The sequence below is a fragment of the Balaenoptera borealis genome (genome assembly GCF_965194805.1).
Source record: "Balaenoptera borealis genome assembly, chromosome: 4".
NCBI classification, from domain to species: Eukaryota; Metazoa; Chordata; class Mammalia; order Artiodactyla; family Balaenopteridae; genus Balaenoptera; species Balaenoptera borealis.
Genome location: NC_138861.1, coordinates 15,716,848 through 15,743,209, shown reverse-complemented (window position 1 = coordinate 15,743,209; position 26,362 = coordinate 15,716,848). Strand labels below are relative to the sequence as shown.

The 26,362-nt window shown below is 37.8% G+C and overlaps 1 protein-coding gene across 3 annotated transcripts in view; it reads right to left on the bottom strand.

Annotated features, from left to right (window-relative positions):
* Nucleotides 1-26,362, bottom strand: part of BMPR1B (bone morphogenetic protein receptor type 1B) — a 409,475-nt gene that overhangs the window by 210,817 nt on the left and 172,296 nt on the right. For all 3 annotated transcript variants that reach the window (XM_082391723.1, XM_082391722.1, XM_082391726.1), the window contains exon 2: nucleotides 2,746-2,846. The gene's annotated coding sequence lies outside the window, so the exon portion shown is untranslated. The remainder of the gene's footprint in view (nucleotides 1-2,745; nucleotides 2,847-26,362) is intronic.

Genomic DNA, 26,362 nt, shown 5'->3' with positions numbered 1-26,362 from the left:
TGGTAAATGTAGCTATTATCATAGTTTGTTTGTCTTTTGGTGCCTAGAAACACGCAGCATCTTGAAGCCACTACTACCTCCCTATGTTTGAAAAGCTATCAATTCAGCACGCTCTAATCCTAAATTGCAAGGACCAAACAGGAACTTTAAAAAATATAAGTGATTCGGGACTGAGATGGATATAAGTATGTCTTCCTGTTTCTCCCACTAGACAAAGACAACTAAAAACTCTGAACATCATATACAAACTGCACATAGGAAGACTATGGAACGTGCAGAGGAGATGACCAGCTAGGGACCTCAGGACCCAAGGGAAACAACATGGCTTAGAGTTCCCTTTCTTTCTGCCTCACATACCCTAGACTGAGGCAGCATTATCTTCAATGTACTCAGGGAACTAATATACAAGTGAGAAATGTATGGTTAAACATTGTGGTTATAGATTTCAGCCTTTAGAGCCCTACATAATTATTTGCTCAATTTGTGAACCTTTTGCAGCACCTTCCCACTGGTATTCTCTTTTTTTGACTCCCCAGGAAGATGGTTCCTCTCCCATCAAACAGTCGTGCCCCAACTCAGTTTAAACCCTTTCTCACTGTTCACCTGAAAACTAATGAATTTGGCTTGTTTTTGTTCTTTACCTCTGGTTTTCTTTTCATTTTCCCCATGAGGGTAAAGAGTGTTCTAGACATAACATCTTTGACCCCAGTTAATACTGTTCACAACTATTCTTTAGAACCAAGCCAAAGAGAGGTCTTACCTCACTGCCATTATAAGATGATGCTGTCAATCATTCCATTTCCTACTTGGGCATCTGCCTGTAGAACTTTATTCAGCCCAGATTCTGTTTCATATGGATTAATCTCTTTCCAATACATACCTAGTATCCACCTCAACTTTCATTCATTGTTCTAATTTCCCCTATTTGATTTTTGGCCCTTTACAAAATAAAAATATTCAACATTTGCCTTTACAGTAAACCTATATAAACTATCTAAGACTTACTAAAAATAAGCTAGACAAAACATGCACAGGAGAAGGACTCATCAATCCAATAACCAACACTTTGCTCATGCCTTAGACCACGAATCACCCTCAACTCCCTCACTATCCCATGAAACTTTTATCTAGTCCAAGAAGCTGATCTCATAACTTAAACTTGATCTTTGCCCTTCCTCCAAACCACCATGTGTATTATGTGTGTATGTGTATGTATATGTTGAACTTTTAAAATACACATAATTCCTTTGTATACTACACTTTATCTTGTGTTCCCAATTATTTCATGTGTTTAAGTCTTGTCCACCAAATAAAATCACAACCTGATTGAAAACAGGAACTAAATCATATTCTTATAATTTTTCCTCCACTATAAATAGCATGGTGCTAAAACACAAAGCAGTTATCAATTTATTCATTCAGTGCATGACAGCTGAATCCCTGCTAGCTAGTGTGTTGAAGGCTGGGGATGAAGAGGAAAACAGAAGGCGGTGTCTGTCCCCAAAGGGTTTACTGAGTACTGTGAGGGAGCCATGAAAACATTTACATTGAGAATCAAATCAGAGATGTAGTCAAGGCGTTATGAGAAGACAGAGGGAAAGTACCAAACTCTGCCAAGGAAAGTATCACAGACGAAAAAATATTTCCTTTAAATAGAATCATGAAGGATAAATAAAACTTCGGCAGGCAAACAAGAGAAGAGGTAGGCATGACATTCCAGAAAGAGGAAACAGCACTGTGCCAAAGGACAGAATCGTGAATGAATGAGCCAGCAGATAAACTGAGGAACCATTACAAATCGATAGGCTATAATGTAGGGAGGGAAAGGGTAGTGACCAGGACAGAAGGGCAGGTAAGCATCTGATGAAGCTGAAGGGCCCTGTATGCTACAGGATGTAATCCTGGAAGCATTAAAGGTCATGGATGAGAGTGTGGTAGGATCAGATATCCCTGCTGCTCCTGAAATGGTAGACAGTTTGGAAAGGGGAAAAGTAGACAGATGTTAGGAAGCTATGTTAAAGTATAACTGAGAAATGATGAGGATTTGAGATAAGGGGTGCAAGAAATGGAATCATGATCACTGAAAGTATAGGTGTGCATGAAAACAAACTGAGTGAGAGGAGAGGCAAGCCAAGGAAAGACTGTGCAACGTGGACATTTAACATGAATCTTGACCGAAAGTCAAATCCATCCTTAGTTTGTGGATAAATATTTCTTCTATCTTTAAAATTGTAGTTCTCAGTGTATAAACAAGAAGAAACAGGTCAAGATTAACATTTTAAAGCCTCAACTGGAAACCAAGTTTATCCATCTACTGATCTTGGAATGTCTTTCAAACACTAAGTGTGCAGAGATAACAGAATTCCATCTCCCCCACCCACCCCCAACCTGTCGAAGTGAAGACACACTGCCAACATACCTGTTCATCAGGTTTTCTTTTGAAATGGGTACAAATAAAATTCACTTCAAGGCAGTAAACAGAGTCCACGTCACTCTTTCTGTTTGGCCTCTATACAACTCGACTTCTTGCCTTCACTAGCACCTCCCCTTTACCCCCTACCCCAGATTTCAAATTACTGCTTTAACACCTTAACTAACCTTTATGTGACCTGGTTAGACATATGGTGAATTGCCTGTATATTACTTGACACACAAACTCATTTTATGGTTCTTCCCTTCAAATCAATGATTTAATTACCATGAGGTGAACTATCACAGCAAATCTGACTTGCTTTAGATACCAACCAGGTAAACAGGCTGCTGATAACTGAAGTAAACAACGTTCTTGATGATTATGCACAGTACATCCGCGTCAGGTACATTCGCTCTCTTGACCACGCTGAAACCTATTAAATAAGTAAACAAATGGAAAAAAAATGCAATGTGAGGTTCACGTTACATTGCAACAACAACATGCACACAAAACCTAAAACTTTCACTCCACCACTGGAAGCAACATAACTTTAGAAAGGTAAAGCATTTTCCTCTCAAATCATATGCCAGTATCTCTTTATTCTGTTCATCCTAATATCCTGTGAGCATCTACTATATCTATGCACTATGCCTTCACTGAAAAGTATATGAAATCTTGCATTTTCCTTCCGGTAAAGTGACTGCCAGTAACCGAATGAAAACGGCATCTACCCAAAGGCTACCACCTCATCCTTTAGTTCTCAGCTCTAATACTGCCTCCCTGAGAGCTATTCACTGAATACTTTGGCTAAAACAGCATCTCACACATCTTCCAGCCACTCTCTGTCCTTTCAGCTTGTTTCACTGTGTACATAATAAGCAGCCTTGTCTTGAGTTACATTATTACTCTTTGTGTTTACTTTGTGTATGACTATTGCTACCGGACTGTAAGCCTCCACAGAGCTGGGAAGCACCCGTCTTGTTCACCACTTCATCAGCAGTGTCTAGAAGACTGCCTGCCCTGTGCTCAACAGACACTTGGTGGCCTAATGAGTGCTTCCAAATCCACAAACTACCAAAATATTAAAACTCTGCTGTAAATAAAATCCTAACAGAAAAGGGTTTATTTGGTACTTCTATGAGTTCACAAGACCCAGAGAGATGCATAACCAGACACTGACAGGCTAACATAAACAGTTTTTTTTCATTTTGGCTTCTATCCAGGGCTGATAGTGAGTTCAGTGGCAGTCAAATGTTAACTGCCCTTGAAGAATATTTAAACTGTCTCTAAAATGAAGAAGGGAGAAAAGGAATATAAGGGGAAATAAAATTAATAAAGTTAATCTTCTTACTGATAGAAGCATAAATAGCATAGTCAGGAATTCATAACATAAACACTTTTTTAAAATGTCATTCAAGCTTCAAGTTCCTATTTTTTTCTAAGAGTGACTGTGGTTGTTAATGAGCATACTACATTGGAACAGATAATACAGAAATTGTGGTAGTCTATATAATTTGGCTCCTCTGGAGGTCAGAAGGATATTTGGATCAAATAATGTGAGGGCTTTGTTCAGTACTACTATAAAATATAAAAGAAAACTGAAACAAAAAGGCATACAGAATCTTGCAGTATCTTACTTCCAAAACATGTGATGGGATAAAGCTCCATTTTCAGAATCTGTTTCCTAAAAGAACCCAATATTAATTGCATGTTGATGTGTAAAGCACACAAAAGTTGCATTTTCTCTACTTTGGATCCCAGACTCTCAGTTCTGAAAGTACAGCCCACTGTACATAATTCCCAGGTCAGAGGTGCAGTAGACAAATTAATTAGTCTATTAAGTTTCAGTCATATCCTGGCACTGATGTTTAGGTTAGCACCTTCAGCAACAAGTTTCTAACATTTAACTATGCTGCCATTTGTTCCTGAGAGAAATTAGGAATGAAGGGGGGGGGGGAAACATAGCTGGGAAAAGTTCCCACTGACCTAAAGGCAGAAACATGCACGTGAGTCAGGGGTAGACTGATGTATTCATAAAAAGGAGAAAAACTTCAGTTGATTAGTTCTTGCTATTTTAAGTGATTAGCAGAAAAATAAATGGCTTCATATCAAAGTGAAATTTAAATAGCATTTAACACTCTACAAAATCAACCTAAAAAACGATGATAATTTGCTATGACTTAGCACTAAAGAGAAACCAATGATTTCATATGACCAATCTGTGAAGCATTTCACTAGAAGATTAAATACTTGACTAAATATTTGTGGATGCTAAAAATGACTGAAGTGAACCAAATTGTGTATTTTAAAAAATAGACATGAGAGACAAACACAAACGCACAGAGGGAAAGAGGGAAAGAGGGAAAGGAGGGGAGGGAGAGAGAGAACTACCAGTTATCTTTCACCTTATAGCCAATAGCTACTGCAAGGTGTATCCAAAAGAACAACATACCAGACATAGTTTAAAATTCAACAGTAAAAGCAAAATTTGTTGATTATCATAGAGCACAATAGAATACCTCTGCACTATGTAGGAATTTTCTTTTCTCTTAAATTTTTCCTTTTCTTTTATTCAGTAGGGTCATGGTAAAGTGGAATGTTTTCACAGCATCAGTGACCCAGATGTGTGTAAGATACTAGGCTCTAAAAGCTGTTCTATGCATGAGAATTGGGTGTTGAGACTGTCTCAGGTACCTCTGAGAACAGTAACAAGAAATGAAAGACTCAGTTTCTAATGACACTATCTGTCAAAACAAATATCTGTTACATAATGAGCAACCACACTATGTTAGAACCTGGATACACCTACATTAAAGAGATGTTAAAGATTAGGCCATTTAAAATCCAATCAGAATGCTGGATTACTGAAAAGGCAATCAGAGTAACTATGGCTTACCATTTTCTCCTGAATATCCTATTATCTGGGCTCTATGAAAGCTTAGGTTCACCTAATTCTCCCCAAACACAGTGTCATTAAATTGAGGATTATTAAAATTTATAATTACATTTCTTGGAATTTTTCTTCAGGAAATAATCAGATATGTTCAAATAGAAAATAATTCTAGAGGTAAAAAAAAATTAATATTATTTACAATAGCAAAAAGCTAAAACAATGTAGATGTCTAACAATAAGAAGATATTTCAATAAATTATGATATAATAGAATAGTAAGAAGTCATTGAATGTCATGCTTTCAAGGAAAATTTAATGGGACAGAAAAATTCCTAGATTACGGCAGGCACATAAGGAAGAACTGTTAAAGGATAAAAATGCAGTGTACAAAACCTATACAAAAACTATATGCGGGCTTCCCTGGTGGCGCAGTGGTTGAGAATCTGCCTGCCAATGCAGGGGAGACGGGTTCGAGCCCTGGTCTGGGAAGATCCCACATGCCGCGGAGCAACTGGGCCCGTGAGCCACAACTACTGAGCCTGCGCGTCTGGAGCCTGTGCTCCGCAACAAGAGAGGCCGCGATAGTGAGAGGCCCGCGCACCGCGATGAAGAGTGGCCCCCGCTCGCCGCAACTGGAGAAAGCCCTCGCACAGAAACGAAGACTCAACACGGCCAAAAATAAATAAATAAATAAATAATAATTAAAAAAAAAAAACTATATGCATAGTTTGATTCCAATTTTAATAGATATGCACATTATATGAAAACATATTACATATCCATCTTTTGTACATAATATGCACAGCCATACAAAAAAGAGGAAAAAAAGACACACCAACATGTTCACAGAGGTTATCTTTGGGTAGTAGAACTGAACACAACTCTAATCACAAAAATATACTGCTTTTATAATTAGAAACGAAGCTACTGGAATAGTTTGAGCCAAGTGGAGTTGACCACAATTGAAGATAATGTTCCTTGTATAAGTCATCAGTGGAACAAAGGATGAGTTAGATATTTCTGAGTGATGTCCCCCTCAACCACTTCCTAAGACCCCCAAGTCCAACCAAGTCCACAAATCGTGATAACCTCCAATACTATCTTTGTCCCAGGTATGATTAATCCCTGTTCTTAAACTGTCTCCTTTTAATATGTGTATTAATCAAATTTCTACTTATCTGTGACATGTATTGTAAAAATGCACAATATTTCTGTATCTATGGCCTTGGAATTTCTTCTCTGAGGCCAAAAAAGGGTGTGTGTGTATGTATATATTTGACAAACTCATTTATTTATGATAAACTACCCTAAACCTGCCTCACATACGGCAATGGATATTTTTACAAGCTCTGCTGAAAAGAATCCCATCCTTCAAACTGACAGTTACAGTTTCCCCAAAAAATGTTATTTTAAAAGTGAGTTTTTAAACAGCACTTTGAATCAACACTGCCAACTTTTTAAAGTGTTTAAAAAGATGCAGTTACTCCCTAGATTCTGCTTCTTAAGATATAAATTATTTTGTGGGCAAAGTCCATTCCAACCTATCTCTTATAGACAGATTTTTATACCATCATCTATGTCACCTCTAAGCATCTCCTTGTGTAGTTTTCCTTTCATCATTATGAAATTAAAGCAAACAGCACTCTTTTTTGTTCTATTTGTGTGGTTACTATGGTAGTGACCTGCATTTTGCACCTAGGATAAGCCTATTTGGGGCAGGGGAGAGAAGTAAGGGACCAAAAGAATGGAAGAATACGTTCGGGTAATGGTCAGCACCTTTAAACATTTACTTTTCTCTTGGAACTGCCTTTGGCCAAAATCTATAAAACTATGACTTGACCCTCAGCTTCCTGGCATAAAGTACTTAGGCTTATGATGTGAACACCATGAAACTGGCCAGATCAGCAACCCTTTCCCTTGCTCGTAAGAAGAATTAAAATTCTGTTTCTCCCAACCCCAAAATTTCCACCTCAAGCTCCCCCTAAACCTAGTCAGGCCCTGGTTCACAGCTTCTAAAGAGCAGACCCTGGAAATACCACGTGGTGACTGAAAGTCTGTGATGGAAAACAGATGAGACAGGACACACTGCTTGCCTAGCACTTTTAAATGTACAGCTCCCCTTCACTGTCTTTCAGGATGCCACTGTACGTGACACATGGAAAGAACAGTTAGTGCAAAAGTTTTGCACATTTTCTACTTTCATGGGTTATCTCAGTTGTCAACAAGGTGATTTCCTTGCATATCTGCATCAAGTGAACCAACAGTTTGAGGTATTTTCAAAGTTTTTCTCCCCTTAAATAATATCCTTTACAGAGAAAGGCCAACAGATAACAGATAAAGGCCAACAGGCAGCAGCTATGCTTGAAGAGTGGAAGACGCAAGAGGGCTGCAGCAGTTCACCGACAGCCTGCCCACGTAGCCCTCAGCTTCCCTACCGGGCTCCTTACACACCCCGCAGAATTCTAGAGCCCTGAGGGACACGATCTGAAAATCAAGTAAACAGAGTCTGCCCTCGCAACCTCAGAGTTAATATTCATAGTGCTGACTATTCTAAAAGTCCATGACACACGTCATTTAAAACTTTAAAATTCAGAAGCTGTCACTAATTTTTTCAGCAATATTTTACTCCATTGTTAAGAGGAAAATTATGTCATGATGGCATTTTTAAATCTGAGGGATCATAAAAGTAATAGGCCCAAGTTCTTAAAAATGCATTATGTCTTCTTAAATTGCTTTAGAGGAAAAAAACGCTATATTTCTTGTAATTAGCTAATTAACTATAAAGCGTAAAGTCATGTGAAATCTTATTAGATAATAGAAATTGTTGTAGTAGTTTCAGAAAGGAAAAGAAAAATAAGCTATGATCTTCATACCTCCTAACTAGCCAAATAAGATATCTAGAAACTTAATACATCCTGCCTCACTTTTGCCGAGTCCTCATAAAACTGACAAAACAAAAGACAGAGTAAAGTTTTAAAGAGTCAATAAAAACGTTTTTTAAAGTACTCTGAATACCTTAAGTGTTATAATAAGACCTCATTTCAAAGGAACATGGTTGAATGCCATGAAAATTTAATTCTATTATATACCCTCAAGAGACAATCCCTTGAGCTATTAGCATTTAATGACTTTTTACTTGAAAACACAACATTTAATAGCTCCTACCACACTACATTGTAATTGTTTGATGATGGCTTTTAAAAAGTGTTTGTACTTGTAAAACTTCTCACTAGGCAATAAGGTACTTCAGAGTTGAATGTAGGGTTTACTGATCTTAGTTTGGTTACTCATTAATTCATTCAACATTCTTACTGTATATCTATTAGCCATATGCTAAAAACAATAAGTATATATGGAAAAAAGCCACAGTCCCTATCTATCAATACTTAAAAAAAAAAAAAAAGTTTAAGAAAGAATAAGAAAACACATGATTGCAGTTTACTGTCTTAGAGTTAAACACTGTGCCACAGGAGCACAGGGAAGTGACAGAGGGCTCACCTGGAATAGCAGGGAACAGGGCAGGTCTGAGCTACAGTGGGACAGGTTCTGAGGGCTACTGGGAGTTACCCACAGAACACATGATGAAATACAAAATCCAAAGACTGAAGCAGCACCATATATCAAGAGCCTCATACGCCATACTGAGGATTTTGTACTTTATTCTGGGGAACCATTCAAGAACAAGTTTTAGAAAAGTCACTTTCACTATAAAACAGATACCAGAATGGAAGAAGCAAAACCGGTTGCAGGGAGACCAGTTAAGAGGACAGTTATGGTGGTTCAAGTGAGAAATGATGGAGGCCTCAACTAAGGCTGTAGTAATCAAAAGAGAGAATGGTAGGCACACTTAAGAAGTATTACGGAAATGGAACAGGCAGGATTTAAAAACTGAGTTGAGGGGCTTCCCTGGTGGCGCAGTGGTTGAGATTCTGCCTACCAATGCAGGGCACACGGGTTCGAGCCCTGGTCTGGGAAGATCCCACATGCCGCGGAGCAACTAAGCCCGTGAGCCACAACTACTGAGCCTGCGCGTCTGGAGCCTGTGCTCCGCAACAAGAGAGGCCACGATAGTGAGAGGCCCGCGCACCGCGATGAAGAGTGGCCCCCACTTGCCGCAACCAGAGAAAGCCCTCGCACAGAAACGAAGACCCAACACAGCCATAAATAAATAAATAGATAGAGAGATAGATAGATAGATAGATAGATAGATAGATAGATAGATAGATAAATAAATAAACAAACTGAGTTGAGGAAACAGAGACCCGTCAGGATTTCATGGACAACTCCTCAGTTTCTGGTTTTGGCAACAGGGAGAACAACAGTGGTTTCCTAAGATAGAGAACACAGAAAAAGAAGCAAACCTGATGGGGGCAAAAAACTTCAAAAATACCTTAAAAACCATTGGTTCACTTGACGCAAATATTCAAGGAAATCACCTTGTTGACAACTGAGAAAACCCGTTCCAAGGGGGATCTGTAGAAATTGTACAATACAAGACGGTTTGGCGTGTGTGGAGGAGACCTGTTCTGGGAACAGGAATATGAGCGCCGTTAGTATTTAATAATGGTAAATGAAGTCATGAAAGTGTACGGAGTGAACCAGGAGAGGACCAGCAAAGAAAGCCTCAGAATAAACTCCCGGGAGCAACAAAAATGGAGGCAGAGGAAGTGGAGAGACCTGCAAAGGAAACAGAAGCAGCAGCACAGGTGGTAAGAAGTGAGTTAGGAGAGGGCAGAGTACAGAGTTTTGAGAAAGGAAAACCTAAGTGTCAAATGGTCCTGCGATACCGCAAAAGGACTAGAAAGAGGCCAAGAGACTTTGCAACAAGAGGTAATTCATGACCTTTGCAAAGACAGTTTCAGCAGTGAGATAACAGAGTGACACAAAAGTTACTTTAGAACATATGTGCCACATCTTCTTTATCCATTCATCTGATGATGGACACTTAGGTTGCTTCCATGTCCTGGCTATTGTAAATAGAGCTGCACAAATACGACGTGGAAATAGAGAAAACTGCACAGCTCCTGGAACATATTAAATGTTCCAACTGTTCCTAATCTACACTTCTCCATTGCATGTCACCCTGTCCAAGTTTTTAAAATATGCGACAAGCCCCCAAGGCAATACACCAAACGAATGTTTAATGATGGCTTTGACTACAATTGAAACCTCAGTGGGAAGTAAGAGAAGTGCTCTAAGACACTCCCTGTATTATTTGGGAATCTCTTAAACCATTACCTAAGCCAAGTTTCATGTTCCTCAGTCTAAGGAAGCTGGAATTGTGAGAAGGCATTGGCTTGGGTAGATTTTAAGTACATGTGTTATGAAAACTATTTAATGAGTTGTGTCATAAATCATTTTGGTTTTTTTGAATGAATCTTAAGGGAATAAATAAAATCACTTTACCCCTATCTAAAACATTTGGAAAACATAGGCATATCTCATTTTATTGCAGTTTTCTTTATTGTGCTTCACAGATACTTTATTTTTTACAGACTGAATGTGGCACCCCTGCCTCGAGCAGGTCTATCGGCACCATTCTTCCAGCAGCTTTTGCTCACTTCATGTCTCTGTCACATTTTGGTAATTCTTGAAATATTTCAAACTTTTTCATCATTATTATTTTTGATATGGTGATCTGTGATTAGTGGTCTTTGATGTTACTATCCTAATTGTTTTGGGGCACCATGAACCATGCCCATATAAGATGGCAAACAATCAATCAATGTTGTATGTGTTCTGAACACTCCACCAACTGGCCATTCTCCCACCACCCGTCTCCCTCTCTTTGGATCTCCCTATTCTCTGAGACACAACAGTATTGAAATTGGGCCAATTATTAACCCTACAATGGCCTCTAAGTTTTTAAGTGAAAGAAAAAGTTGCAAGCCTCTCACTTTAAATCAAAAGCTAAAATGATTGAGTTTATTGAAGAAAGCATGTCGAAAGCCAAAACAGGTGGAAAGCTAGGCCTTTTGTCTCAAACAGCCAAGCTGTGACTGCAAAAAGTTCGTGTAGGAAATTGAAAGTGCTATTCCAGTGAACACACATGAATAATAAGAAAACAAAACAGCCTTATTGCTGATATGGAGAAAGTTTTAGTGGTCTGGACAGAAGATCAAACTAGCCACAACATTTCCTTAAACCAAAACCTAATCCAGAGCAAGGCCTTAAGTCTCTTCAAATCTATAAATCCTGAGAGAGGTAAGGAAGCTGCAGAAGAAAAATTTGAAGTGAGCAGAGGTTGGCTCATGAGGTTTAAGGAAAGAAATCATCTTCATAACATAGAAATTCAAGGGGAACCAGCAGGTGCTGATGTAGAAGCTGCAGCAACTTGTCCAGAAGATCTAGCTAAGATAATTCATGAAGGCGGCTACACAAAACAACAGATTTTCAGCGTAAAGGAAACAGCCTTCTACTAGAAGAAGATGCCATCAATGACTTTCACAGCTAGAGAGAAAATGCCTGGCTTCAAAGCTTCAGAGGAGAGGTCAATTGTTTTGGTAGGAGCTAATGCAGCTGGTGACTTTAAGTTGAAGCCAATGCTCACTTACCATTTCGAAGATCACACGGTCTTAAGAATTCCACTAAATCTATTCTGCCTGTACTCCATAAATGGGACAAAGCCCAGATGACAGCACATCTGTTTACAATATGGTTTACTGAATAATTTAAGCCCACTGTTAAGACCTACTGCTCAGAAAAAAAAGATTGCTTTCAAAATATAACTGCTCACTGACAATGCACCTGGGCACTCAAGAGCTCTAATGGAGATGTACAAGGAGATTCCTGTTGCTTTCATGCCTGCTAACGCAACAACCATTCTGCAGCACATGGATCACTGAGTCATTCTGACTTTCAACTCTTATTTAAGAAATATATTTCATAAGGCTAAAGCTGGTATAGATAGTGATTCCTCTGGTGGATCTGGGCAAAGTCAACTGAAAACCTTCTGGAAAAGATTCACCATTCTAGATGCCATTAAGAACATCTGTGATTCATGGGAAGAGGTCAAAATAACCACACTGACAAGAATTTGGAAGAAGTTGATTCCAACCCTCATGGATAAAGACTTCAGTGGAAGAATGAACTGCAGATATGGTAGAAATATCAAGAAAAATAGAATTGAAAGTGAAGCCCGAAGAAGCGACTGAATTGCTGCAATCCCATGACAAATCTTTAATGGATGAGGAGTTGCTTCTTATGGATGAGCAAAGAAATTGGTTTCTTGAAATGGAACCTATTCCTGGTGAAGACGCTGTGAAGATTGTTGAAACAAAGCAGTAGCACGGTTTGAGAGAACTGACTTCAATTTTGAAAGAAGTTCTACTGTAGGTAAATTGCATGCTACAGAGAAATCATTCATGAAAGGAAGAGTCAATCAATGTGGCAAACTTCACTGTTGCCCTGTTTTAAGAAACTGCCAGAGCCACCCCAAAATTTAGCAACTAACACCCATGGATCAGTCAGCAGTCATCAACATCAAGGCAAGACCCTTTACCAGCAAAAATATTATGACTCGCTGAAGGCTCAGATGATGGTTAGCACGTTTTAGCGATAACATATTTTTTAATTAAGGTATATACATTTTTTTAGACCTAATGCTATTGCATGCTTAACAAACTGCATGTATAGTATAAACATAACTTTTATATGCACTGGGAAACCAAAAAATCATGTGACTCAATTTATTGCAATATTCACTTTATTGCAGTAGTCTGGAATTGAACCCGCAATATCTTCAAGATATGACTGTATGTGAAGTGTAAAACATATAAAATACAAATATAATATCAAACTAAATCATGCCATGGGTTCTGCGTAACTTAATAAAGTTACCCCAATTCATTGTTCAATTGATTATTATTAAATATCACTGGCAGGACAGGAAGTACTTACTATGAGTTCATTTGTCTCCTTATATTACCCATTACACATTTCAGTGAGGTCTAGGAGCTTTTAAGAATTAAAGAATTGCGGACTTCCCTGGTGGTGCAGTGGTTCGATCCTGCCAACGCGGGGGACATGGGTTCGATTCCTGGTCCAGGAAGATCCCACATGCCGCACAGCAACTAAGCCCGTGCGCCACAACTATTGAACCTGCACTCTAGAGCCCAAGAGCCACAACTACTGGGCCTGCGTGCCACAACTACTGAAGCCTGCATGCCCTAGAGTCTGTGCTCCACAACAACTACTGAGCCCACGTGCTGCACCTGTAGCCCATGCACCTACAGCCTTTGCTCCACAACAAGAGAAGCCACCCCAATGAGAAGCCCACGCACAGCAACAAAGACCCAATGCAGCCAAAAACAAAATGTTTTTTTAAAATTGTAAAAAAAAAAAAAAAAAAAAATTAAAGAATTGCATGTTATCATTTGTAAATAAAATTGATACATAAAAGGGCTTATAAAGATACAAGCAGGTAAAGTAGCTGGTATGAACCAAAGATCAAAAAGCAAAAGCAAGGACCCTATTTAACACATCTTCCAAATACGTTTTAATACCTATGGCCAAAAGGGAGTGGTGCCTGGGGTAGGCGAAACAGGTGAAGGAGGTCAACTATATGGTGATGGAGGGTAATTAAACTTGTGGTGGTGATCACCTTGTAATGTATACAGATGTTGAATTATAATGCTGTACACCTGAAACATACAATAAAAAAGAAAAAAGTAGTCCTAGCCAGCTGTTTATTTCCACAGCACCTGGCCAAACAATATTCTCCTTTTGTTTCACTGTAGAACTTCTCGAAAAAAAATTTAAGCCTTTCATTTGCATGACAACACAGCAAAAGGTGGACCCACCTACTGTTGTCACAGAAGAATCATTCAGATATTAGACTGAGGTCTCAAATCTTTGAACTGTTTTTAGTTTACCAAGGTTAAAACATAACTGGCAGCACTTTGTTCATAGCAGCACTTTTTACAATAGCCAAGACATGGAAGCAAGCTACATGTCCATCGACAGGTGAGTGGATAAAGAAGATGCGGTGTATACATACAATGGGATATTACTCAGCCATAAAAAGAATGAAATAATGCCATTTGCAGCAACATGGATGGACCTAGAGACTACCATACTAAATGAAGTAAATCAGACAAAGAAAGGCGAATATCATATGATATCACTTACCTGCAAAATCTAAAAAAATGAAACAAATAAACTTATTTACAAAGCAGAAAGAGAATCACAGACATAGAAACAAACTTATGGTTATCAAAGGGTAAGGGGGAAGGAATAAATTAGGAGTTTGGGATTAACAGATACACACAATTACATATAAAATAGATAACCAACAAGAACCTACTGCATAACACAGGGAATACTATACTGAATATCTTATAACAACTTATAATGGAAAAGAACCTGAAAAAGAAGATAGAGATAGAGATATAGTATATATATATATATATCTATGTATACAGTATATAATATATAGTATGGTATATAGATATATATACTACATATATCTATATTTATATAACTGAATCACTTTGCTGTACACCAGAAACTACATTATAAATCAACTATACTTCAATAAAAAATAATAAATTTTAAAAAGATATTAAAAAAATGTAATTGGACAAGCCTCTTAGATAGCCTCATCCACCAGAGGGCAGACAGCACAAGCAAGAAGAACTACAACCCTGCAACCTGTGGCACAAAAACCACATTCACAGAAAGATAGACAAGACGAAAAGGCAGAGGGCTACGTACCAGATGAATGAACAAGATAAAACTCCAGAAAAACAACTAAATGAAGTGGAGATAGGCAATCTTCCAGAAAAAGAATTCAGAATAATGATAGGGAAGATGACCAAGGACCTCTGAAAAAGAATGGAGGCAAAGATCGAGAAGATGCAAGAAATGCTTAACAAAGATGTAGAAAAATTAAAGAACAAACAAACAGAGATGAACAATACAATAACTGAAATGAAAAATACACTAGAAGGAATAGCAGAATAACTGAGGCAGAAGAACGGATAAGTGACCTGGAAGACAGAATGGTGGAATTCACTGCTGCGGAAAAGAATGAAAAGAAATGAAGACAGCCTAAGAGACCTCTGGAACAACATTAAACGCAACAGCAGCAGCAACTTGTCCAAAAGATCTAGCTACGATAATTCATGAAGGTAGCTACACAAAACAACAGATTTTCAATGTAAAGGAAACAGCCTTCTACTGGAAGGAGACGCCATCAATGACTTTCACAGCTAGAGAGAAGTCAATACCTGGCTTCAAAGCTTCAGAGGAGAGACTAATTGTCTTGGTAGGAGCTAATGCAGCTGGTGACTTTAAGTTGAAGCCAACTTCGCATTATAGGGGCCCCAGAAGGAGAAGAGAGAGAGAAAGGACCAGAGAAAATATTTGAAGAGATGAGAGTTGAAAACTTCCCTAACATGGGAAAGGAAAGAGCCACCCAAGTCCAGGAAGCGCAGAAGTCCCATACAGGATAAACCCAAGGAGGAACACGCCGAGACACATAGTACTCAAATTGGCAAAAATTAAAGACAAAGAAAAATTATTAAAAGCAGCAAGGGAAAAACGACAAATAACATACAAGGGAACTCCCGTAAGGTTAACAGCTGATTTCTCAGCAGAAACTCTACAAGCCAGAAGGGAGTGGCATGATATACTTAAAGTGATGAAAGGGAAGAACCTACAACCAAGATTACTCTACCCGGCAAGGATTTCATTCAGATTCGATGGAGAAATCAAAAGTTTTACAGACAAGCAAAAGCTAAGAGAATTCAGCACCACCAAACCAGCTCTACAACAAATGCTAAAGGAACTTCTCTAAGTGGGAAACACAAGAGAGGAAAAGGACCTACAAAAACAAACCCAAAACAATTAAGACAATGGTCATAGGAACATACATATCAATAATTACCTTATAAGTGAATGGATTAAATGCTCCAACCAAAAGACACAGGCTCGCCGAATAGATACAAAACCAAGACCCATATATATGCTGTCTACAAGAGATCCACTTCAGACCTAGGGACACATACAGACTGAAAGTGAGGGGATGGAAAAAGATATTCCATGCAAATAGAAATCAAAAGAAAGATAGAGTAGCAATGCTCATATCAGATAAAACAGACTTTAAAATAAAGAATGTTACAAGAGACAACAAAGGACACTACATAATGATCAAGGGAGCAATCCAAGAAGAAGATATAACAATTATAAATATATATGCACCCAACATAGGAGTACCTCAATACATAAGGCAACTGCTAAGAGCTATAAAAGAGGAAATCGACAGTAACACAATAATAGTGGGGGACTTTAACACCTCACTTACACCAATGGACAGATCATCCAAACAGAAAATTAATAAGGAAACACAAGCTTTAAATGACACAATAGACCAGATAGATTTAATTGATATTTACAGGACATTCCATCCAAAAACAACAGATTACAACAGATTACTCAAATGCTCACAGAACATTCTCCAGGATAGATCACATCTTGGGTCACAAATCAAGTCTCAGTAAATTTAAGAAAACTGAAATCATATCAAGCATCTTTTCTGACCACAACGCTATGAGATTAGAAATCAATTACAGGGAAAAAAACGTAAAAAACACAAACACAGGGAGGCTAAACAATACGTTACTAAATAACCAACAGATCACTGAAGAAATCCAAGAGGAAATCAAAAAATACCTAGAGACAAATGACAATGAAAACACGACGACCCAAAACCTATGGGATGCAGCAAAAGCAGTTCTAAGAGGGAAGTTTATAGCTATACAAGCCTACCTCAAGAAACAAGAAAAATCTCAAGTAAACAATCTAACATTACACCTAAAGGAACTAGAGAATGAAGAACAAACAAAACCCAAAGTTACCAGAAGGAAAGAAATCATAAAGATCAGAGCAGAAATAAATGAAATAGAAACAAAGAAAACAATAGCAAAGATCAATAAAGCTAAAAGCTGGTTCTTTGAGAAGATAAACAAAATTGATAAACCATTAGCCAGACTCATCAAGAAAAAGAGGGAGAGGACTCAAATCAATAAAATCAGAAATGAAAAAGGAGAATTGACAACAGACACCGCAGAAATACAAAGCATCCTAAGAGACTATTACAAACAACTCTATGCCAATGAAATGGACAACCTGGAAGAAATGGACAAATTCTTAGAAAGGTATAACCTTCCAAGACTGAACCAGGAAGAAATAGAAAATATGAACAGACCAATCACAAGTGATGAAATTAAAACTGTGATTAAAAATCTTCCAACAAACAAAAGTCCAGGACCAGATGGCTTCACAGGTGAATTCTACCAAACATTTAGAGAAGAGCTAACACCCATCCTTCTCAAACTCTTCCAAACAACTGCAGAGGAAGGAACACTCCCAAACTCATTCTATGAGGCCACCATCACCCTGATACCAAAACCAGACAAAGATACTACAAAAAAAATTACAGACCAATATCACTGATGAATATAGATGCAAAAACCCTCAACAAAATACTCACAAACAGAATCCAACAACACATTAAAAGGATCATACACCATGAACAAGTGGGATATCCCAGGGATGCAAGGATTCTTCAATATATGCAAATCAATCAATGTGATACACCATATTAACAAACTGAAGAATAAAAACCATATGATCATCTCAAGAGAGGCAGAAAAAGCTTTTGACAAAATTCAACACCCATTTATGATAAAAAAACTCTCCAGAAAGTGGGCACAGAGGGAACCTACTTAAACATCATAAAGGCCATATACGACAAACCCACAGCAAACATCATTCTCAATGGTGAAAAACTGAAAGCATTTCCTCTAAGATCAGGAACAAGACAAGGATGCCCACTCTCACGACTATTATTAAACATAGTTCTGGAAGTCCTAGCCACGGCAATCAGAAAAAAATAAGAAATAAAAGGAATACAAATTGGAAAAGAAGAAGTAAAACTGTCACTATTTGCAGATGACATGATACTGTACATAAAGAATCCTAAAGATGTCACCAGAGAACTACTAGAGCTAATCAATGAATTTGATAAAGTTGCAGGATACAAAATTAATGCACAGAAATCTCTTGCATTCCTATACACTAATGATGAAAAATCTGAAAGAGAAATTAAGGAAACACTCCCATTTACCACTGCAACAAAAAGAATAAAATACCTAGGAATAAACCTACCTAGGGAGACAAAAGGCCTGTATGCAGAAAACTATGAGACACTGATGAAAGAAATTAAAGATGATACCAACAGATGGAGAGATATACCATGCTCTTGGATTGGAAGAATCAATATTGTGAAAATGACTATACTACTGAAAGCAATCTACAGATTCAATGCAATCTCTATCAAATGACCAATGGCATTTTTTTACAGAACTAGAACAAAAAATCTTAAAATTTATATGGAGAAACAAAAGACCCCGAAATAGCCAAAGCAGTCTTGAGGGAAAAAAATGGAGCTGGAGGAATCAGACTCCCTGACTTCAGATTATACTACAAAGCTACAGTAATCAAGACAATATGGTACTGCCACAAAAACAGAAACATAGATCAATGGAACAAGATAGAAAGCCCAGAGAGAAACCCACGCACCTATGGTCAACTAATCTATGACAAAGGAGGCAAAGATATACAATGGAGAAAAGACAGTCTCTTCAATAAGTGTTGCTGGGAAAACTGGACAGCTACATGTAAAAGAATCAAATTAGAACACTCCCTAAGACCAAACACAAAAATAAACTCAAAATGTATTCGAGACCTAAATGTAAGACCAGACACTATAAAACTCTTAGAGGAAAACATAGGAAGAACACTCTTTGACATAAATCACAGCAAGATATTTTTTGACCCACCTCCTAGAGTAATGGAAATAAAAACAAAAATAAACAAATGGGACCTAATGAAACTTAAAAGCTTTTGCACAGCAAAGGAAACCATAAACAAGACGAAAAGACAACCCTCAGAATGAGAAAAAATATTTGCAAATGAATCATCGGACAAAGGATTAATCTCCAAAATATATAAACAGCTCATGCAGCTCAATATTAAAAAAACAAAAAACCCAATCCAAAAATGGGCAGAAGACCTAAATAGACACTTCTCCAAAGAAGACATACAGATGGCCAAGAAGCACATGAAAAGCTGCTCAACATCACTAATTATTAGAGAAATGCAAATCAAAACTACAATGAGGTATATCACCTCACACCAGTTAGAATGGGCATCATCAGAAAATCTACAAACAACAAATGCTGGAGAGGGTGTGGAGAAAAGGGAACACTCTTGCACTGTTGGTGGGAATGTAAATTGATACAGCCAATATGGAGAACAGTATGGAGGTTCCTTAAAACACTAAAAATAGAATTACCATATGACCCAGCAATCCCACTACTGGGCATATACCCAGAGAAAACCGTAATTCAAAAAGACACATGCACCCCAATGTTCATTGCAGCACTATTTACAATAGCCAGGTCAAGGAAGCAACCTAAATGCCCATCGATAGACGAATGGATAAAGAAGATGTGATACATATATAGAATGGAATATTACTCGGCCATAAAAAGGAACGAAATTGGGTCATTTGTCAAGACGTGGATGAATCTGGAGACTGTCATACAGAGTGAAGTAAGTCAGAAAGAGAAAAACAAATACTGTATATTAATGCGTATATGTGGAACCTAGAAAAATGGTACAGATGAACCGGTTTGCAGGGCAGAAATTGAGACACAGATGTAGAGAACAAACGTATGGACACCAAGGGGGGAAGGCGGCAGGGGGGGTGGTTGGGGTGGTGGGATGAATTGGGAGATTGGGATTGACATGTATCCACTGATGTGAATAAAATGGATAATAAGAACCTGCTGTATAAAAAAATAAATAAAATTCAAAAAAAAATGTAATTGGTCTGCCATCATGCACAGCACACGTTTTTGCATATAACTCCAAATCTAAGAAATTTATAAAAGAATTTCGCAAATTAGAATGACTTGCAAATACTAATATAAAGAAACACACAGATGCATTTAATCATCAGATGAAACTTTTTCCTGCTAGAGCTGTGGGGAAAAGAGCACATGTGAAGTTCATTTTATCTAATTCCTATGTTTTCTCTTCACAAACAGCTCCTTCTTTGACTTCTCAATTTCTGTTAATAAAATAACCAACATTCCAGAGACACTCAGCCTCAAAACTTTGGAGTTATCCTTAGCACCAGTCTCCCTCATCCTCTTTACCCAAATATTTGCCAAATACAATGGATTCCACATACTCAATATGTCAGGAATTTGTCTCTTTCTTTCCATTACTTCTGCCACGATGCAGTTCAGCTTTTTACTATCTGTGCAACTTCCGAATGCGTTCCAGTTCTTCCTAAGCAGAGTTCCAATTTTTTCAGCCCTGAGTGGTTCCCCTCTACCAATAAAATTAACTGAACCCTCCTTGGCCTGGCATTTAAGAGCCATTACATGGCAGTTTTCTTCATGCAGAACCTATTTAAGGTTTACTATTCTGAAACTTCATTTCTCCACCATTTCCTGGTCGTACTTCCCTCTCTTTACTCATGCCATTTCTGCCCATTGAATGCCCCTTTTTCCCATCTCCTCTCACCAAAAAGGCTGCTTGACGTTTCAGTGATAATCTCAAACATCAGTTAGTTCGTAATTTTATTTTTCCCCATCCACCTCTGACCATGCCTTCATAGAACACTGTGTCTTGTATAGTTTCTATATATATCTTGAACATTGTTTATTTTTGCTTTTACATAATGCCATTAGTAATCCATCGGCTCCAGGAGGGACAGGAAATGCGCCACAGCTATTTCTCATCTAGAGGCACCTAATGATTTGATCATAGAACACTGTCAGTATTTGTAGAATTTAGTTGAAAATGTAAATGCATTAATGCAGGTTTGGAAGCAAATCAATTCATCAAGGAGTGAATGAACTGGTCTGTCCACCACCGCTTTTACTGCCCCTTTCTTGGGCACCAAGACTGGGACTTGTGCTGGTTGTGTGCAGATCATCCGAGTTTACCAGTAATTGTCAGTGCAACAGTAACTCTGGATGAATGGATTATATACAAATACCTTTCAAGCAAACAAAGTAAATATTAGGTTAATTTTAAGAGAGGAACTATCTTTTTCAAAGTAACTCCTATCATTCTACCACAGGGAAAATTATCCTTTCAGTAAGTTTCAAGATAAAATAAAATGCTTTAAATTAAAAATGTTTTTTAGAAGCCAACACGTTAAGTTAATTTCAGGTCATTTGCTTTCTAAACTTTACTAGATTTCCACCTTATAACACTACTCAAAGGTATTTTAACTATTTTTTTAAACTGCAAGAAGCATATGTGGCCATCACACACACACCAACTATAAATCAATATAACACTATAAGATTCAATGAAAATAGTGACAGCTCTAAAAAATGCAACCCACCGTAGAGCCAAATAACTCATGAAACTCAGCTTGCATTGCTGACTTTGGACATGATGACCAAATTTAACAAGGTGTTCTGGAGAGAAACAAAATAAGACAGGTCCCCGGAGCATCCATTCAAAACGGCAGATGCATCTGAACTCCAGAGCAAACTCCTCTAGGCTAATGTTTTGGTTGGCCTTAAAGAAAAATTATAAAATTTAAATATATTTAAGTAATACTTTAGAACATAGGAAAACTCGTGGCTAAAGTCTGGCTAGCAAGCATAACAGAAAAATTAGAGCAATATAAGGCCTAATTGTTCTCTATGGATAAGACCAAGAAGAATTTGGTACAAATTTTGCAAAATCTGTAAAACATCTGTTCAGAAGAAAAAGCACTAAATGTCCTACAGTGCAATCTGGAGGAACATACCTATTTTTCATTAACAGTATTTCACAAAGTCATTTATTGTTGAGTCACATATATCAAAAGCTGTCATTTTCAAAAACAAACAGGAAAGAAAAAAAGAAAAAGAAATTTATGCCTTGCAAGTAATCTTTGCTGCATGAAATTGGATTGCTACAGAGTACCATTCGCTAAATTCATATAAAGCCCTGACTGCGGCCTGCCATTGTTTGGCACAATCCAATAAAAGTTAATTCTCACCAATACCACCCTTCCACCACCACCACCACCAGCACCACAGTTCAGCTTTAAAAGTCTACTCGGTTCTTTACATTATCTTTTTGAACAGATGGTTAATGTCCTTACAAATATCCAAACTCTATTAAGATTCCCCTAGTACCATGTCCAAGTGTCAAAGCACTTCTGTGCTTTTCTTTACATGTGAATTTGACCTGGACTTAGAATATCTTTAAGGCATCTGCTCTGACTTGTTTTTCTAATACTGGGTTAAAGATTTGGGCTGATCTGTGACTATTCTCAAAATAATTATTTTAACTGTGGACAACATTTAGGATATAGCTGGCTAAGTTTAGGGAGCCAGTCTGTTATAGATAGATAGATAAATAGATAGATAAGTAAGGAAATAAGTAAATCAGCAAAATTAACTGATTTATATTGGGACAGACTGCTTATCTTTAGCGCTATTAATTCTTAGGCTTCCCTATTATCACTTGTTGTTTCTTAATTATAGATTAATGGGAACATTAATGGGAAAATAATCATTCTTCATCATTCTTGTGTCCATCTCTTTCTCTAAACTTGCATCTCTAAAAAAGTACTTATTTCTTGGGTAAAAAAAGAGAGGTAATCATACATTGTGAAATTGACTAAAAGTATATGACATTTATGCTGTTCTATGTGTGGTATTGAAGGAATCCACATTCCTAGACTCTGGATTGCAGCAGGATAGGTCTTTCTAAATAGGAAGAGAGAGGTTGGCAAATTTCTGATCTAACAGATACAAGTTCCACTACTTGGAAGAAGAGAGAAAAAGTGATCCAATGGATATTTTGTACAGGCAATTCAAACTCTGCATTTAACAGGTTAAGGAACTAAGGTCTAAACAGACAGGAAATTTTTCTTCTAGGAAAGTAAATTAAATTAGGAAGGTCTACACAGAAGTACAAAACACTTTCATGTATCAGTCAAAATTCATTCAGTGGCAGTGCTTTATTTAAGCTAACTTACACATAAAGGAGGTTTATTGGTTCCCATAACTGAAAAGTTAAGAAGTAGGATGAGCTTCAGGTAAGACTTGATCCAATGGTTCATGAAATAACAAAGGACCCATTTCTCCACTATACCATTTTAGCTCATTATTCCAACACTGGGACCAGCAATTCCTGAGGCTAAATACTCCCCTTCCCCAAGTTCACCAAGAAAGAAAGCACTGTTGTTCTAAAATGCTCTATGATTCGGTTTGACTGAATTGGCTTAGGTTCCATACCCAACCTGTATACATCACTAGAGCCAGAAGAATGAAATACACTCATTGTCTTGATCTAAAATGTATGCAGGAAGTAAAGTCTGCTTTTCTGGAAATTCACAGATACTCAGAAGGAAACCATAGATTATCGGTAGGAGAAAAGTCGGCAAATGAATGTTAGGGAGGGTAGGCAAACAGTCCACCCTACAAATCACGTCTGGGACACATTCTGACCCTGAGACTTTTGCCTCTGCCCTTTTTTAAAGTCTCTGTTTTGACAGATTATGGTGAGGTAAAACAAGAATAAATTTACATTGAAATGAAGCAGAATGTCACTACATGTCCCTATTCCAAATTAAGGTAGTTAGTAGACGGGGTCTCCCAATAGGCTCTTACACCTTCCCGAATTTTGTAATCAAGAAGCATAAAGAGGGCTTCCCTGGTGGCGCAGTGGTTAAGAATCTGCCTGCCAATGCAGGGGACACGGGTTCGAGCCCTGGTCTGGGAGGATCCCACATGCCGCGGAGCAACTGGGCCCGTGAGCCACAACTACTGAGCCTGCGCGTCTGGAGCCTGTGCTCCGCAACAAGAGAGACCGCGATAGTGAGAGGCCCGTGCACCGCGATGAAGAGTGGCCCCCGCTTGCCGCAGCTGGAGAAAGCCCTCGCACAGAAACGAAGACCCAACACAGCCAAAAATTAATTAATTAATTAATTAAAAAAAAAAAAAGAAACATAAAGAAAAAAATTAATATTGTTTTTCTCCGATTTATGAGTAAAGTTTTGCCTAGAAATATAAGAGCAAGAATTACTAAACAAGGAAATAGTTCAGCTGGTAGGATGATTTCAGTAATTCTACAGCTCCAACTTTACCTTGCTTGTCCCAGAAAAAGTGAAGACAAGTAACTACAGTTGCCAAATAGGAGTAACAGAGATATATCAAGTAAATGTTTTAAATGCCTAAGGGCAGGGAGGAAAAGGAAAATTATTCTCAGAAGGAAGAGGAATTTCTTCCCAAAATGAAAGAGAATACCACAGTCCCCAGCACACCATATGCTACTCAATACATAACACCCTTAAACTGGGTCCCATAATAAATAATTGGAAATGACTGAGTGCTGAAGGCAACACCCCCCAAACCCCCAAGAGTAGTTTACTCACCATGTTATTTAGCTCCATACTGTAGATTCACCTAAGGCCCGGTCCAACCCAGACCTTTCAAAAGACTGTGGCAAAGAGATTTGGAACCCAAATTATCTTTGAGCTGAAAGATCACCTCATCTAGTATATTTCACGCAGCCTAGGGGTAGGGATAAACAGAGCAAAGGAGGTTTCATAAGGACTCCTGCCTTCCACTATTACCTCTCCAAGAAGAGCATGTCTGCTCTTATCTATTATACAAAAATAGCTCATCTAAACTTATTTTTAAAATATTTTCACGTTAAAAAATTTTTTTAATGCTATTTTACTGTGGTAAAAACACATCATATGAGATCTACTCTATTAACCAATTTTCAGTGTAAAATACAGCGTTGCTGACTCCAGGCATAATGTTGTACAGCAGACCGCTAGAGCTTATTCATCTTGCGCAACTGAAACTTTATGCCTGCTGTTTAGTAACTCTCCATTTCCCCGCTCCTCAGCCCCTGGCAACCACCATTCTACTCTTTGATTCTATGAATTTGACTATGATAGATACCCCATGTAAGTGGAATCTTGCAGTATCTCTCTTTCTCTGAATTGATTTTTTCAGTTAGCATAATGTCCTCAAGGTTCATTCATGTTGTCACATATGGCAGAATTTCCTTCTTTAAGGCTGAATAGTGTTCCAGTATGTATATCCCATATTTTCTTTATTCATTCATCTGCCCATGGATGTTCACGTTTTTTCCACATCTTGGCTATTACGAATAGTTCTGCAATAAACATGGGAGTACTAATATCTTTTAGAGATCCTGGTGTCAATTCTTTGGATAAATACCCAGAAGTGGGATGGCTGGATCATATGGTAGTTCTATTTTTAATTTCTGAGGAGCCTTACTGTTTTCCATAGCGGCTGCACCATTTTACATTCCCACCAGCAGTGCGCAAGCATTCCAATTTCTCCATTTCCTTGCCAATACTTGTATTTTTTTAAATAACAGCCATCCTGACAGGTATGAGGTGATATCTCATTGTGGTTTTGATTTCTTTTTCCCCAGTGACTGGTGATATTAAACATTTTTTATGTTCCTGTTGGCCATTTACATGTCTTCTTTGGATAAAGGCCTATTCAAGTTCATGACCCATTTTTTAATCAGGTTAATAGTTATTTTGCTATTGAGTTATAGGAGTCTCTTATATATTTTGGAGATTAATTCTTATCAGATAAATGGTTTGCAAATATTTTCTCCCATTCTGCAGGTTGCCTTCTTACTCTGTTATTTGTTTCCCCTGCTGTGCACTAGCAGTAGTCCCACTTGTTTATTTTGTTTTTGCTGCCTTTGCTTTTTATATCATATCCATAAAATTATTGGCAAGATTAATGCCATGAAACCTTTCCCCTATGTTTTCTTCTAGGAGCTATACAGCTTCAGGGTTATGTTTAAGTCTTTAATCCATTCTGAGTTGATTTTCGTGTATGATGTAAAAGAAGGGTCCAGTTTCATTCTTTTGCACACGGATGCCCAGTTTCTCCAACACCTAAATACATTCTTTTTTGATCTGAGAAACTTAAGTTCTAGAAGGTTCAATCATATATAGGAATCCAGTCT